Source organism: Dermacentor albipictus, chromosome 8, assembly GCF_038994185.2.
Source record: "Dermacentor albipictus isolate Rhodes 1998 colony chromosome 8, USDA_Dalb.pri_finalv2, whole genome shotgun sequence".
Classification (NCBI taxonomy): Eukaryota; Metazoa; Arthropoda; class Arachnida; order Ixodida; family Ixodidae; genus Dermacentor; species Dermacentor albipictus.
Genome location: NC_091828.1, coordinates 121,747,501 through 121,761,774, shown reverse-complemented (window position 1 = coordinate 121,761,774; position 14,274 = coordinate 121,747,501). Strand labels below are relative to the sequence as shown.

At 46.3% G+C, this 14,274-nt stretch overlaps 1 protein-coding gene across 1 annotated transcript in view; it reads left to right on the top strand.

Annotated features, from left to right (window-relative positions):
* Positions 1 to 6,031: 6,031 nt before the first annotated feature.
* The window catches only part of LOC139049139 (uncharacterized), a 25,350-nt gene continuing 17,107 nt past the window's right edge, over positions 6,032 to 14,274 (top strand). The window contains exon 1 of the mRNA XM_070524372.1: positions 6,032 to 6,475. The gene's annotated coding sequence lies outside the window, so the exon portion shown is untranslated. The remainder of the gene's footprint in view (positions 6,476 to 14,274) is intronic.

Genomic DNA, 14,274 nt, shown 5'->3' with positions numbered 1-14,274 from the left:
AGAAGTACTTTCTGCCGTCTGCAGAAGTCTGCAGAAGTACTGCAGAAGTAACTCGTCTGCAGAAGTACTTAGCGTTTGCGTACAACCGGGTTACCGTAGAAGCGCACGGCAACAACAGCGCCGGTAGCGACTTCTAGCGGCACGGAGTCTAGCCAGACGGCCCGCAATGGTAATGCTGCAGTGACTTGCATATTCTGCCCAACTGCCTGTGCAAAATGTTGGCAGTGACGTAGGGAAGTAATCGTTAATGTGCAGTACTTTCATGCTGTTCCCCTCGGCGATAACACAGACGCGACGCGCAGTTTTTCAAACGCGTCATAGCTGGACAGATATTCCCAAGATGTCGCTTCCAGATTTGCTAATGCCGTCTCCACGACTTCACTAACCCGGTAAACCGAGAACGGCAAGAAGTTTTCGCTAATGTACTTATCTTCTTATCTACGGCTTATGTATACGTACTGCTACTAGCACTTTGTGGCATGGTAGCTATCGCTTTATAACACGCCGAAGCAGCTAGTGCTATAGAAATTGTTGCACTGACATTACTCATCGCTGCGATGTAACCACGCACGCGTATGTACATGAACGTGAACGAAACACAGCGATCCCTTTTTCCAACTGTATCCATAGAGCCAGACATGTACAAGTTACTCAGAAGACGTAATTAAGGTAAGTCACTAAGCACCTGGCAAAAATTAAATAAGTAAACTACTAGTCACTGCAAGTATTTGAGTAGAATAACAATTACTAAAAAAATTGCAAGTTACTTTCGCGTAGATGACCGCATAAACGCTTCCATAGGAATTGAAAGCCGAGGCAACGAAGGAAAGTTTGAACCCACTTCGCTCGTTAGAATGAGCATGACACCAAGCCGAGCAGTTTCTTTGGAGAGTGTAGCTACTGGCAGAATAATTTCTAAATATACAGAGACCGGGACTGCTTTGCTTTGATGCCATTTGTAACAGAGGCAAAGTAGCTATTCAAAAGGGTGGCTGCTTGGGCTGGTTAGGGAAAATCGTTGGAGGCCCCCCATTTCATTAATGTGTAGCCGCTACTACGTCGGCAATACAGGGCGATAGATTAACCACGCCAAAATGATGCGCGGCTCTGAAGGCAGCCATCTGGCGAGTCCCTGTTCCAAATGCAGGTGCACCTTTATTTTTTGACGAACGCCAGGTTGTGGCCAAATGCAGTGACAAAGAAGCACGTGAAATGATTGAGGCCTTCCTTATTCGAGACGCAGGCGAAAATAATAGTGCGAGCGCGCGCCTCCGATTGACTTATTAGGTAACGAGTACCGTGCAGTACTTCTTGACATGACACCTGTACTTGCACGTGAACCTAAGCAGTTATTTCACCTCCTACATTTTTCTATAGCCCCACCCCCCCCTTCCACCCCAATTGTTCTTCCATTCCCGCCATTTGAGCAATAAACTCCGTTGTTAGTGTGCGCCTCTGTCCGGTCGCCTTCTTCCTTCCTTCCTACTAATTGTGCACTAAAAAAAAGGTTTCTTTACTTATTTAAACAATAGCTATTCAAAAATTCTGTCCAGAATTGGCTCACCTGCACTTTAGAACTAAGTTGACCCAACAGCAAATTCTGTTCTGCATACCTACCAAGACGTGTCCACGGACAGATATGCGGGATATCTTAAATGCGTTCACAGGTGTTTGCTAGTGAAAAGGACGCCCTGAGTGCATGCTCCGGTCGGAAAAATTGACTTTTTTTTTAATTTCGTGATGCTGTCAATCCCATCACAAATTTTTACAGGAGCGGGTTAGAAGGGTTTGTAGACATTGTAGTACAGACATTTATATAAGGATACGAAAGGGGGTACCTATTAAGTGTTTAGGATAATCTTAACAGCATTGAGTGTGGCAAAAACATAACGCACAATCAACTTTCTTCAATTACATATGATTTTCTGCAAAAAGAAGAAAGAAAAGAAGGAGAAGTATATGACATATAAAATTGGTAACATCATTCACAATTCCACATCCCAGATTTCAAAAAAACACCTGGTAATAAAGCAATGGTAAACCCAATAATTATAACATCACTTACTCGTTGCTGACAGCACTGTTTGGCCAGCGAGTTCAACAAAATTGTCAGCAGTAGGCTGTGCGACTACCGTCTGGGCTAAGGCATTCCACTCGTGAACAGCTCGCGGGAAGAACGAAAAACTAAATGTATTGTTAGTGCAAGAATATTCTTGGAATGTAAGGTGATGCTTATGACGGGATTCTCTGGATGTGTTATATGAAATGTAGATGTTAGAATTCACGTGAACCTTATTCTACAGGATGAGATACAAAAATTCGAGTCGGTACATCATCGCACGACTGCTTAGTTATGAAGGCCGATCTCGGATAGCATCTGAGCAGGCGAATCGGTACGCCTATATCTGTTACAGATAAGACGCGCGCCTTTTAGCTGGATAGCGTCAAGAGTAGCTATTTGATATTGGGCAAAGGGAAACCACGCCACGTTCGCATATTCTAGTATAGGACGTATGATTGTCACATGGGCGAAGAAGCTTGGCTTCCTTCGTAGAGTATAGCAGAGCCCGATTTAAGAACATAAGCTTTCGCATCGCTTTGCTTACCACGTGCTCTACATGATCCGACCATCTTAAATCTGATGATATGACGACGCCCGAGTACTTATATTGAGTGGCAGTGTTAAGGATAGTATTATCACAGCCGTATGTAAATATAAGCTTGGGTTTCTTTTTTGTTACTCACATTGAAACTGTTTTATCAAAGTTGATGGCCATTTGCCAATTTTCACACCATTGGGCTATCGAAGCAAAATCTTTATTAAGACTAATTTGATCTTGTCGGTTTAGTTCTTCTCTATACAGGACACAGTCGTCTGCAAATAACCTAATCTTGGATTCAACCTGACTAGTTATGTCGCTTATCAACAAAAGGAACAGAATAGGAGCCAGAACGGAATCCTGAGGTAGACCAGAAAGTACTGGCACAATTTCAAAAATGTGGGAGCCTAACTGAACAAACTGGCGGTGGTCAGGTAAGTAATAACTAATTCAACGAAAAATTTGCCTATCTCCTAGTATATGTTTAAGCTTTAGAAGTAGTTTAGCATGGCAGACACGATCAAAAGCCTCTGAGAAGTCTAGGTAAAACCATTTATTTGTTTCTGGTCGTTAATTGCTTTGGCGAAATCGTGTAGGATCTCAACAAGTTGGGTAACGGTAGACAGACCTGTCCTGAAGCCATGTTGGCAGGGATGGAGGAAATTATTTGCCTCAATGTACTCTGTGACGCATTTGAAGATACTATGTTCCAAAATTTTACAGCATGTACATGTCAGAGAAATAGGCCTATAAATTTCCTATAATTTCCTACAATTGCCTATAAACCACTTTCTGATTATGAGGCACATCGTACTGGGAGACCCCAGAAATTTCCACTACCCGGGGTTCTTTAACGGGCACCTAAATCTGAGTACATGGGTGTTTTCGCGTTTCGTCCCGATCGAAATGCGGCTGCCGTGGCCAGGATTCGATGCCGCGACCTCGTGCTTAGCAGCCCAACACCATAGCCACTAAGAAAGCACAGCGGGCTTCCATGGGTGCTTGTAAAGAGCAGCCACTCCCTACGCATCGGCGCTCCTTGGGTTGAAGGCGTGGCGTCACACGCAGCAAGGCCGGTCGCATAGCCTCTATTGGCGTGACGTTTGTTCCCTTTGTTTCGGCCTGGGGAGGTCACATCAGGAGGCCATATCGCAATTGCCGACAACGTCGATGACACATCTTTTTTTTTTTCTTTTGTCTTCCGGCGTACGCTGGTATAATGGCAATGGCCATTCCGGAATAAAAGCTGCCTAGCGGCGCCGCATCTTGCAACGATTCTTTTAATTTTGCATTCTTCTTATTTTTACGACTTTTGTACGTATTGTAACTTGAGAAATTAAATTACTTCAGTTAATTCCTTGCGTCACATGGAGGGCCTGAGTATACGTGGTCCGGAAATCGTTTTGCCGAAGCGACGCCGGACTTTCTGCGACACGGCTTTATCAGCGCGATAGCGTTAACAAAGCCGTTTCGTTAAAGGCAGGAAGTGTCGTGATCGCAATGAACGAAAGCTTGGAACTGCAAAAGCTGTCTGGTAGGCTGGAGAAAAACGTGGAATCTTCATTAGATATACGTTTGCTCGTAAGACGTATGAAGTGAACGTGTTGTTCCGAGCGATTGCCAAAATAGAGTTGCCTTGGACCATTGCTTTGAATACTTGCTTCGTCACAAGAAAAGTAGAGAATAACCCATATGGAAAGGGGTGAGGCAAGCAGAGACAATCCCTCCAAAGTTATTAACTGCATGCTTAGGATAATTATTCAGGCTGTCAGACTGGGAAGGCTTACGAGTGAGTATCAACGGCGAATATCTCGACAACCTTCCTTTTGTATATGACATTGTCCCGTTCAGCAACACTGGGGATAAATTGCAACAAATAGTTGAGAATCTTAACCGAGAAAGGTTAAGAGTAAGGTTAAAGATAAATATGCAACATACAAAGGTAATGTTGAATAGCCTGGTAAGGGAACAAGAATTCATGATGGCCACTCAGCCTCTAGACTCTGTGCAGGAGTAGGTTTATCTAGGTCCATAAGTCACAGAGGACCCTGATCATAAGAAGGAAATCTATAGAAGGACAAAAATGGGTTGGAGTGAATACGGCATTCATTAGCAAATCTGAATGAGAGCTTACCACTGTAGTTGAAAAGAAAAGATAGTAGCCGATATTGCAGTTGTCATTAAAGGAAAGAAATCGTGCTTGGCAAGTCGTGTAGGGCGTACAGCAGATAACCGGTGGACCATTATAGTTACAGATCGAGTGCGAAGTGAAGTGAAGGAGAGTCGAGGACGGCAAAATATTAGCTGGGGTAATGGAATTATGAAATTCGCAGGCGCGAGTTGGAATCAAGACAGGAATAATCGGAGACTGCTGGGAGTGGATATAGAAATACGCTGCTGCTGCTGTTGCTGAATATGATAATGATGATAACCCTCTCTTACCGTTTACGTTGTATAGGAATAACGGAGACGCAGAAACGAGCGGCAGGGTTCATGGCGCCGTCTCGTGACGCTGAGTTCAACTAGCGCACGCGGAACTATAACTGGCACGACGATGTTCTGCTTAGCCTCTGGAGTGACTGCGATAGCAGCAACAGCCGTTAACAGTATGCGGTTGGATAAGAAGTCGCAAGATATCGCCAATGGCTCTGCTGCCGTTGTCTGCGTAACCGGTAGTACAGTAGCAGTGGCGAAAGGTGGACAGCTGGGCGGCTTTCTTAACATCCAACTTGCCTGCAGCTCAAAAAGGTCGTGAGCACGTAAGCGAACAAGACGTAAGCAACTGCGTGCGTAAACATTAAGCAAACATGACGTATCATGTTTGCTTCTCGCGGCCTTACATCCAACCCTTTATTACCGCGTGCGAGGTTAATGTATTCGGCGTATCCAAATACATACCGTACTGTTTCATAGAAGGGCACTCAGCCCGGTTGCTTTCCGGAATCGCAGCGGCAAGGCAGGCCGATACGTCCTCAGTCAACGATTGTTTGAATGACGACGACGGGCGATTGTCACAGCAAACTGTCTGGCCGGAGAGAGCAACGACCTTCGAGGTCAGTTGCATGTTGTCCTCTTACACCTCCCTCCCCCTTCCATATTCCGACGTCTCACCCTATATCTGTCAGGCACTGCGGACGCAGCTGCGCATATCGAGGTACGTCCGCTCCGTACACCTACAGCGCTCCTCCCCATCTATCGCTTACCTTCGCCCGAGCTACGCCGCGCGCGCGTGCTGCAAGCCAGGCGGCCCGCGACCGCTCTCTGGGCAGGTATTTCCGTTACACGCTGCGCCGGCTGTGGCGGAGGGTTTGGTCGGCGAAGGGGAGGGAAGGGTGCGCTTCGAGCAGCGCAGGTTCGCGCGTGTATATTCCTCTCCAACCCCCCTCCCCTCTCTCTCTCCCTCCCTCCGGCAGAGGGGCGCGCTGCTGCGCTCTCCGTTTTATACATTTATGTCTTTATGACGCACGTAGGACAGCGACAGCTGCGTCCTGCCGCCGAAGCCTACAGCCGCCGTCGCGGCCGATGACGACGACCGAGGAGCACCTGCGCTGCTAGGGCGGCTGGAACCGACGCTGCACCGTAAACTGTTCGCGCCTCGAGCCACGATCCAAGCAGCGCCCAGCGGAGACAACGGCCCGACGCGGGATTCGCTTTCAGCGGGGAATTCCCTGCGCGCGCTGCAGCCCGGAGGTCCGACGACCAACCGAACCCTCCCTCTTCTCTCTCACTCTCTTTCATTGAAACCTCGCGTTACCGTCCGGTCACTGGAAACCACGTCTGGAATCGCTGACTGACGTGCACAGCGGTCACGGCAACCGCGTCGGCTACTATACTGCTGTCGCCACAACGCCATCGTCACCACCAACAGCGCATACGTGAGTATACACGGACCTTGCCTGCGTAATATCTCCCGCGGGCTTATCAATCTCGCTTGCTGGATGGCTGCGGGCGCGCGGAGCTTGTCCACCTGCTCAACTAAACGCAGAAAGTGTTTCTTTTATCGCAGTTTTGTCTGGTCGCTGCATATCATGTGCGCAAGCTCGCGATCTGGCTATGCATTCCGCAATCGCAAACGTATTGCACAGCGCGCAATGCGGTGTAGGGGCTGGACATCGTCCGTCCGGGGACATGGCGTTCACTTATGTCATCTGCATATCTTTGCCGTCAAGTGGCCGAGATAAGCTGTATGCCTAACAACACAGTGCTTCGCAGTTACCTTGCTTCTCCACAAGGAAAGTGGAAAGTTACCTGTCATGAAGGGGGTCAGGCAAGGAGACACAATCTCTCCAATGCTATTCACTGCATGCTTAGAAAGAAGTATTCGAGCTTATTAGGCTGGGAAGGCTTAGGAAAGTGTATCAACGGCGAATATCTCGACAAGATTCGGTTTGCAGACGGCATGTCCAGTTCAACATGTTTTTAGCGCATTACGCGCAATTGTGGGACCGGAGCAGCTCGTTTATGTGATGGTTCGAATCTCAAGCATTTTACACGGCACTCATCGTAAAACCAACTCATTGTTTCTCGGTGGTAGTTGATGCTGCTAGTTTCTTCTGATGTTTTATTGCTGTGAATACGGCAAGCTTTTCGATTTTGTACAGTTTAACGACGCTTTGTGTCTTGCTTTTCTTGGGAGCAGGTGTTTGTTTCAAGCAAGTGTTATGTGGCGCCTTGATAAGTCGGGGGTAGAGACAAAGGAATGAGCAAAGGCTGCAAGCAGCAAGTGTACTTTGGCGACAAGCCGGCACTATGATATAGGCTGTTTCATGCTTGCGTTTGAACAAAGGGAAGATGAGACATCCAGCTCAGATGGTAGAGCGGCTGCCCCGGAAAGGCGGTGGTCCCGGACCAGGACGAATTTTTCTTCAACTCTGAGGCTTTTCTTTCGAGGAACCCGTATGGGTTTCCTTTGTAGCAATTACTACGAACGGGTAGATGTCTCATCTTCCCTTTATTCATTACTTCTCTCCACCTTGCGGGTTTCCGCAGAACTACTACGTCATGCTTGCGTTTAATGTGTCTTCTCTTTGATATCGCTGTGTGTATGTGTGTTCGCGTGTGTCTGTTCGTATATTTCCCTTCTAGAACGTTCGCCATAAACGCGGTTTTCTTTATTCATTTTGCGCACAGTGGCTTACGATTTACGAGGTAAAACACATTTTGACACGAATACTATGGCATGATCTGATTTTTCGTAATGTTTACATATTTGCGCGTGTCCTACAGCTTTACGAATCCAGCAACAAGTTTTTTTGAAAACCAAGTACCATCTGCGAAAGATGTTCAAGAGATCTGTTGAGAAATACGGGGCGGGGCAAATTTGAAAATAAGATGTACGCAAAAAAAGAAATTGCCATGGTGCCTGCATCGCCCTCTTGTAGCAGAGCAAGACGTCACATGCAAGAGGGGTGCCTTCTTTGAGCGAGTTTATTCAGACATATGTTCCTGAAGCAGGTGGTAGCGACAACAGCATAGCCGCTGATTAAGTCTTTGATCTCGAAGAAATGACACTCTGTGCTCTTGCAAGTTTGCTGCTTCTTGCGTGCTGCATCTAAAGGTAAATTCACTGTTAATGAAGTGTGGATGTATCCAAGAAAAGGCTTGTGCTGATAGCAACGTTAAACGCACACATATGAAGAACATTTACGAAGTTGCTATTAATGACGCAAAAGAATTTAGATGCATGACGTCACACCGACGTAGCGGCACATGTAAAAAAGAAGATGAAATCGTTTTCTACTTTCTTCATAGTATTAACCTATTACCGTGAAACTGACCAATATAGAGTTTCGATATAATACTTTCTCAATGTAAACTGAAATTTGTTGTTTTTAGTTAGGGTCTCTGTAAACCGGATCCAACAGTCGATTTTACTGAGTCGAAGATGTTATCGATGCAATAAAATAGGAGCAGCTCCTTCTTTCTTTACTTTTATTTTGTTCTGTGCGCTGCTGGACGAACATATCTCTCCGAGTATTGTTATACAGTGCTTTCTGGCTGCACATTACACAGGTACCTTCAAACGTTTCGCTCAGTTGCCTGCCAACAGCAAAGTTGTTTCAGCGATCAACAGACACAAAAGAGGATGCTCTCTGCCTTCTTGCATGCCGCGTTATCTTTGCCGCTATCTCAGCGAGCGTGCCCTGAACGGTGTTGTTGCCTTAAGGTTGCTCCTTCCGCCGTGGCTGTAGAGATAAACGGAGCAGAACAGACGACACGTTCATTGCCGAAACGAATGCCTTCACGTTGGCCCTCGCCAAGATGATTCATACCAGTGGTATGCCTGATAGATGGCGCTCTCTTGTTTCCTTGTTTCTCCATCAATCGGCGTGACGTGTTTTGTTGGCTAATCACGGCAGCCGGCATAGCAACTCACTTTGCGGCTGCGTCGTCCCCTTTGAGCGCCGAGCCGTTTGCGCTATGAAAGCATGTGAGCGTGCAAACACGTGAACAAGTTTTAGCTCGGAGCCAACCCCGGTTTGCCTCTTTCAAATGCACGCAAAATGAAAAAAAAAAGAAAACGTGAGACATTCTGTAATCAGACAGCCGGCTGTGCCTACTTGAAGTATGTGTGCTGCGTTTGAGACGTAACGGTAAAAATCTACCCAGTTTTTAAAGCAGAATTTCGGTTTGGTGCCTGATAACTTCGAAAATTGCCGAGAAACAACGTTCCAAAAGAAAAGAAAGAAATTGAACACACAGTTTACAAACCCCTAAGTCCGCGCCAAACAACAAATATTGCAGTTCTGCAAAACTGGACACGTGTGATAAATGTCTTCTGAACTAAACGTAACAGCGCAAACATATAAGACGAGCCACAAAAAGAAAGACACGACACACACAGCGCCAGTGTGTGTCGTGTCTTTCTTTTTGTGGCTCGTCTTATATGTTTGCGCTGTTACGTTTAGTTCAGAAGTATGTACCAACTAGGCCCAAATGAAGTGTTGCTGTGTGATAAATGAGTTTGCAGATTAACGGAAACTTAAAAAATCTTTTCGAAAATTTCGAAGGAGCCCTATAACTAAAAAAACCTGCGGTATGCTCCAGAGTAATAATACGTCACAATTGAGACGTTTATTTTATTTATTATTAATAGGTGCGGAGATGTCATCCTGCTGTTGTAGTTTCTCCTTACTTAATTGGTTGTTTTTCGACAATGCTTATTAAAACACTGATTGCCCAAACAGAAGAACTACTCCCTAGAGTCAGTAGATTTCAGCTTATTTTGAATCAAGAGAACCTCATCAAATTCGGTGCAGCAGGTGCCAGGCCACACCATTTATTCGTTATCACGTAGTTAGATATATGAGCACTTGAAGTAACACATCCTCTCAAAGTTGCATCAGAACAGCATTAATTTTTTTTTTTACGTAGAAGGAACACAGAGCGCTGGCACTGACATTTTGTGAAGTTTTACTTACATGATATTGCGGTACAAAAAAAAAAAGCGACACGGACGTGAGAGAAGACGACACAACAAGCGTGTGAAGCTTTATTTCATCATAGCATCAGAAGTGCGGCCTCCGAGATCGGGCAACGCGAAGAACATTGCGCGTCGTCTGGTAGGCCATGGTAGACGCCATGGAGCGCAGAATAAGAAAAAAAGCGCAAACATGGCCAATTACACACACAAATGCGACAAATTACAACTGGGATCTATTTCCGAAGGCCTCTTGAACAAATCCATGCGGCTCAAACCCATGGTGTCACTCACGTGTCGTTAATCATAAACAAATAAAATCTTCAGTAGGTTATGACATGGCCGTCCAAGTAGGCCATCATGGTTACTGAGAGTAGAGGCGCCAATATTGATACACGCACAATGAAAAGAAATCGCCACCCAAGCACTTCGTATATATGGTTAACCAGCGAAGCTGAAACGTGCGACCCCGGTGTTTATCACTGGGTTAATCCCGACACTTCATTAAAAGACGGCTTGGTAAGCTGCCGGATCCTCGGTACGTAGCTGCTGCTTGCGCTCGGCTGCACTAAAGCCCCTCCATAAACGTTTTCGCCGACCAAGTACCGCCAACCTACCCTCCTCCTCCGCACTCCTTCCTCGCTCACCCCCTCAGCTTCTGGCGTGAAGCGGAACTTGCGTATTGCGAGATTCTCATTTAGGCGGAAGCGACGTCACTTCTGCATAGAGGTGGGAGTATAGTGTACTAGAATAATGTTCTAGTACACTATTATTCTAGTACACTATAGGTGTGAGCGTGCAACAAGCGAAAATTCAGGAACCGGAAATTCCGGAAGTGGCACGACCAGAAACGGTAAACACCGGGAACGGAAACTGTGGAAGCGGAATTGGTATGAGCGACGAATCAGGGAAGAGCCGCGCACAACAAAGGTTGGCGCTACTTAGCAAAAGCGGCGTTGACGCGTGGATGGAGGGGTTTTCGGCTGCACGAGCCTGTTTTTGTGCCCGGGCTGCAGCATCGGCATGGCGTAAACGAGCGCGTTCCCGGTTCTGTTCGCGGCGTTGCTGATCGAAAGCTGCCTGCTCCTCAGGAGTACGTATGACACGTGGCCTACCCGTTTCGGAGCCGGGGAGGAACTGCTGCGTGCGCGCTCAGCTGCGACGGAGGGCAACGACGTCACTACTGGCGCAGCCAATCGCCCACGTCTCTTTCACTTTGGTTTTGCGCATGCTCATTAGGTTGCGCCGGAGGAGTCGTCAGCGTACAGGCGACAGACAGGCGGACGGACGAATCAACTAGCCACATACAGCTTCGCTGCAAAAGTTAGGCTCTACGGGTATAAGCGGGCTTTCTAACTTGTGCGGCTTGTCTTGCATGACGTCGATAAGTACACGACCCCCGCTGTGTTATCTGCTTCAAAACATTTGATAACCAGGTGTGCGCCTTGCTTGTTTCTTTTTTTCTCAGGCACCCAGTGCTGCATCATTTCTTTTTCTTTTCACCACTACGTCTGAAGTCGACTACTTGGCCCATGATAAGATACTTCTGATGGTTTGATTTAAGCGCATAATGCACGTCTCTCAATGGCCTAATTGCGCGCCACGTGTCCACTGGCGTAAAAGCATCCACTGACGTAACCGCGTCCGTTCAATGACCTAATCACCACGAAAATATTCTACGTTTTCTTTGCTTCAGCTGACAGTCGCGACAAAATACCGACAAAATATCGTTGTTGTTTTCCGAACCCAACCCCTTAAGTTGTCTCTCTTTATCGACTCTTTCCCGCCCTATTGCGGCTTACGCAATTCCGCGAAATTTGCGAACAGGCGATATCACTGTACTATATATATGAAGAGTGTTCGCTATCTTTTTGCACTTGAGCGCTTCAGCGATCGACAAGGCCTAGAGGGCTGGAAGCGTGCATCGTTCCAAGAGTTGTCCCGTCCATGGTCGCTGTACCGTAAAGCTATTGCAATCTGTTTCTGCTTCATTTTCGAGAGTAGCGATTGCTCCAACATTACCGGGCAATTCCTACTTCATGTCTCTGCCACCCCACGTCACGAAGAACCGCGTGAACTCTCTCTCTCTCTCTTTCTTTCAAAATGGCCGATGAGGCCGAACAAAAATACAACATTTTGTTTCCGATTATGCGCGTTTGTTGTTATCAGCTCTCCGCTATTCATAAAAATTTTTTGAACACAGCGGTAATTTCACCTGTCTGTCAAAAAACGTCAAAAAATAAAGAAAAGGAAAATGAAACAGCGAGAAACTCGCATCTAAATAACGCGTACGCATTAAAGATGCATCATAATTATTATTATTTTTTGCGAATAGCCCGGGACTGCCCCTTTCCGAACGGAATAGAAGATGGTCACCCTCTTAACACACTGACTCTGGCTAGTCGGATCAGCTGGCGAGAATGGACTTCTTTGCGCATAAATAAAGTTTTTGCGGGGCAGTACAACGTTGTCGAAATTTTTCAGCAAGTATGGGGCATGGCTCTGCCAACTCTTCTTCCCTGAAGTACCGTGTTGGCTGCGTGTAATGCGCTGTTGCACGGCGCGGCAATTGTTCGCTATCTACCGCAAGCTAAGCGAGGAAGAGCGAACCGATAAGAGACGCCGGCACTGCCTTTTTTCACTCCTGTTTACACCCACTTACAGATCTACGTTCTCTGCGCCAGCAGCGACGTGCAACAGAGCATTACACGCAGTCAACACGGAACTTCAGGGAAGAAGAGTTGGCAGAGCTGTGCTATGTGCTCTCTCTCTCTCTTCCCCATCTTTCATCGCCCCCATCCCTCTTCCATGTGTAGGGTAGCAAACCGGTTAAGCTAAACTGGTTAACCTCCCTGCCTTTCCTTCTCCACTTTTTCCTTCCTTCCTTCCTTCTGTGCCAGCTCGTCCCCACTGAAACCCTCTCCACTTCTGCGCGCTGCTCGACTCTCGTCAGCTAATTAGACAAGGAAAACCTGTCACGGTATACGCCAATCTTTCAAATCTAACAAGCTTGAGTGACTTCCTATGTCAACATAGAGTGCGTGTGATTGGGTTGTTTAAACAACGTTGTGGGTCACCGCCCGTGCTTGCGTCGGAGATTACGTAAATATGACGTCAGGGAGATTGGAATAAAATACAAAAAAATAGCTTTAGCACATAGCACCCCGGTTCGGCACAAGCGGTGTACTGGCAGTGTAGAAATCGCGACATGGTCACAAATCTTTTTTTTCCACATATCGTGAAAGCATCGGGAGGGAATGAAATGGAGTATAGCCGTCGTCATTTGGCTTCCTCCTGTTTGTGCAGACAGATCCTCTTGGTAACTTCTTTTCGGTTCTTTGTCTTTTTCACACTTTCTCCTTCCCGCAGTGCTGACTATAGTCATTGGAACAGTTACTCTGGTAACCCTGTCTTTCATCTCTTAAAGCTATGGCGTTTTACGTGCCAAAGCACCTGAGCATCTCACGATCTTTGAATAAACTGATTTGATTTGGTTTGATTTGAAAAACACGCTCTGATTATGAGGCACGCCGTAGTGGGGGACTCCGGGATAATTTCGACCAGCTGGGATTCTTTAACGTGCGCAACGGGTGTTTTGCATATCGCCCCCATCGAAGCCTTTCATCTTTTTTTTCTTCTGTCTCTAGGCAACCACAATAGTCGTGAGCAATATGAGGTGGAACATCCGGTTCATTTTTAAGCAACGACTACTACACGCGATCTGTGGATGTGCCTCTGATTGCTTGATTCCTTGTTTGCTTGCTTGATTGATTGACTGATCTGTTTATTTATTTATTTATTTATTTATTTATTTATTTATTTATTTATTTATTTATTTAACGGCTGGTTTTAACGCCCCAAAGCTGCACTGAGGCTATGAGTGACGGCATAGCGGAGGGCTCAAGAGTCCAGACTAACTTTCAGCATCTGTGGTTCTTTTCAATGCGTTGTACATAAATCGAAGTACATGAGCGTTATTGCCGTTTTCTTAGCCCAAAAATATTCTACATTCCACTGAATGTTCGAAGCCGGTATATTTCTTTAGATATTCCTTTTCGACTTAAATATTCCTATATTATTTCGAAGCTATTATTCGACTTCGTTTTCGAACGTTCTCTAAGCACCCAAGGAGTCCTCGTTAGATCTAGCCCTGGATGTGACACGTAAACAGTTACGAAGTACCATCCGCGTTGAAGTTTTTCTGTTGTCAGAAACCTTTTTGTTCGTCATGAGTGTTCAGGCATTTTCGGTCTC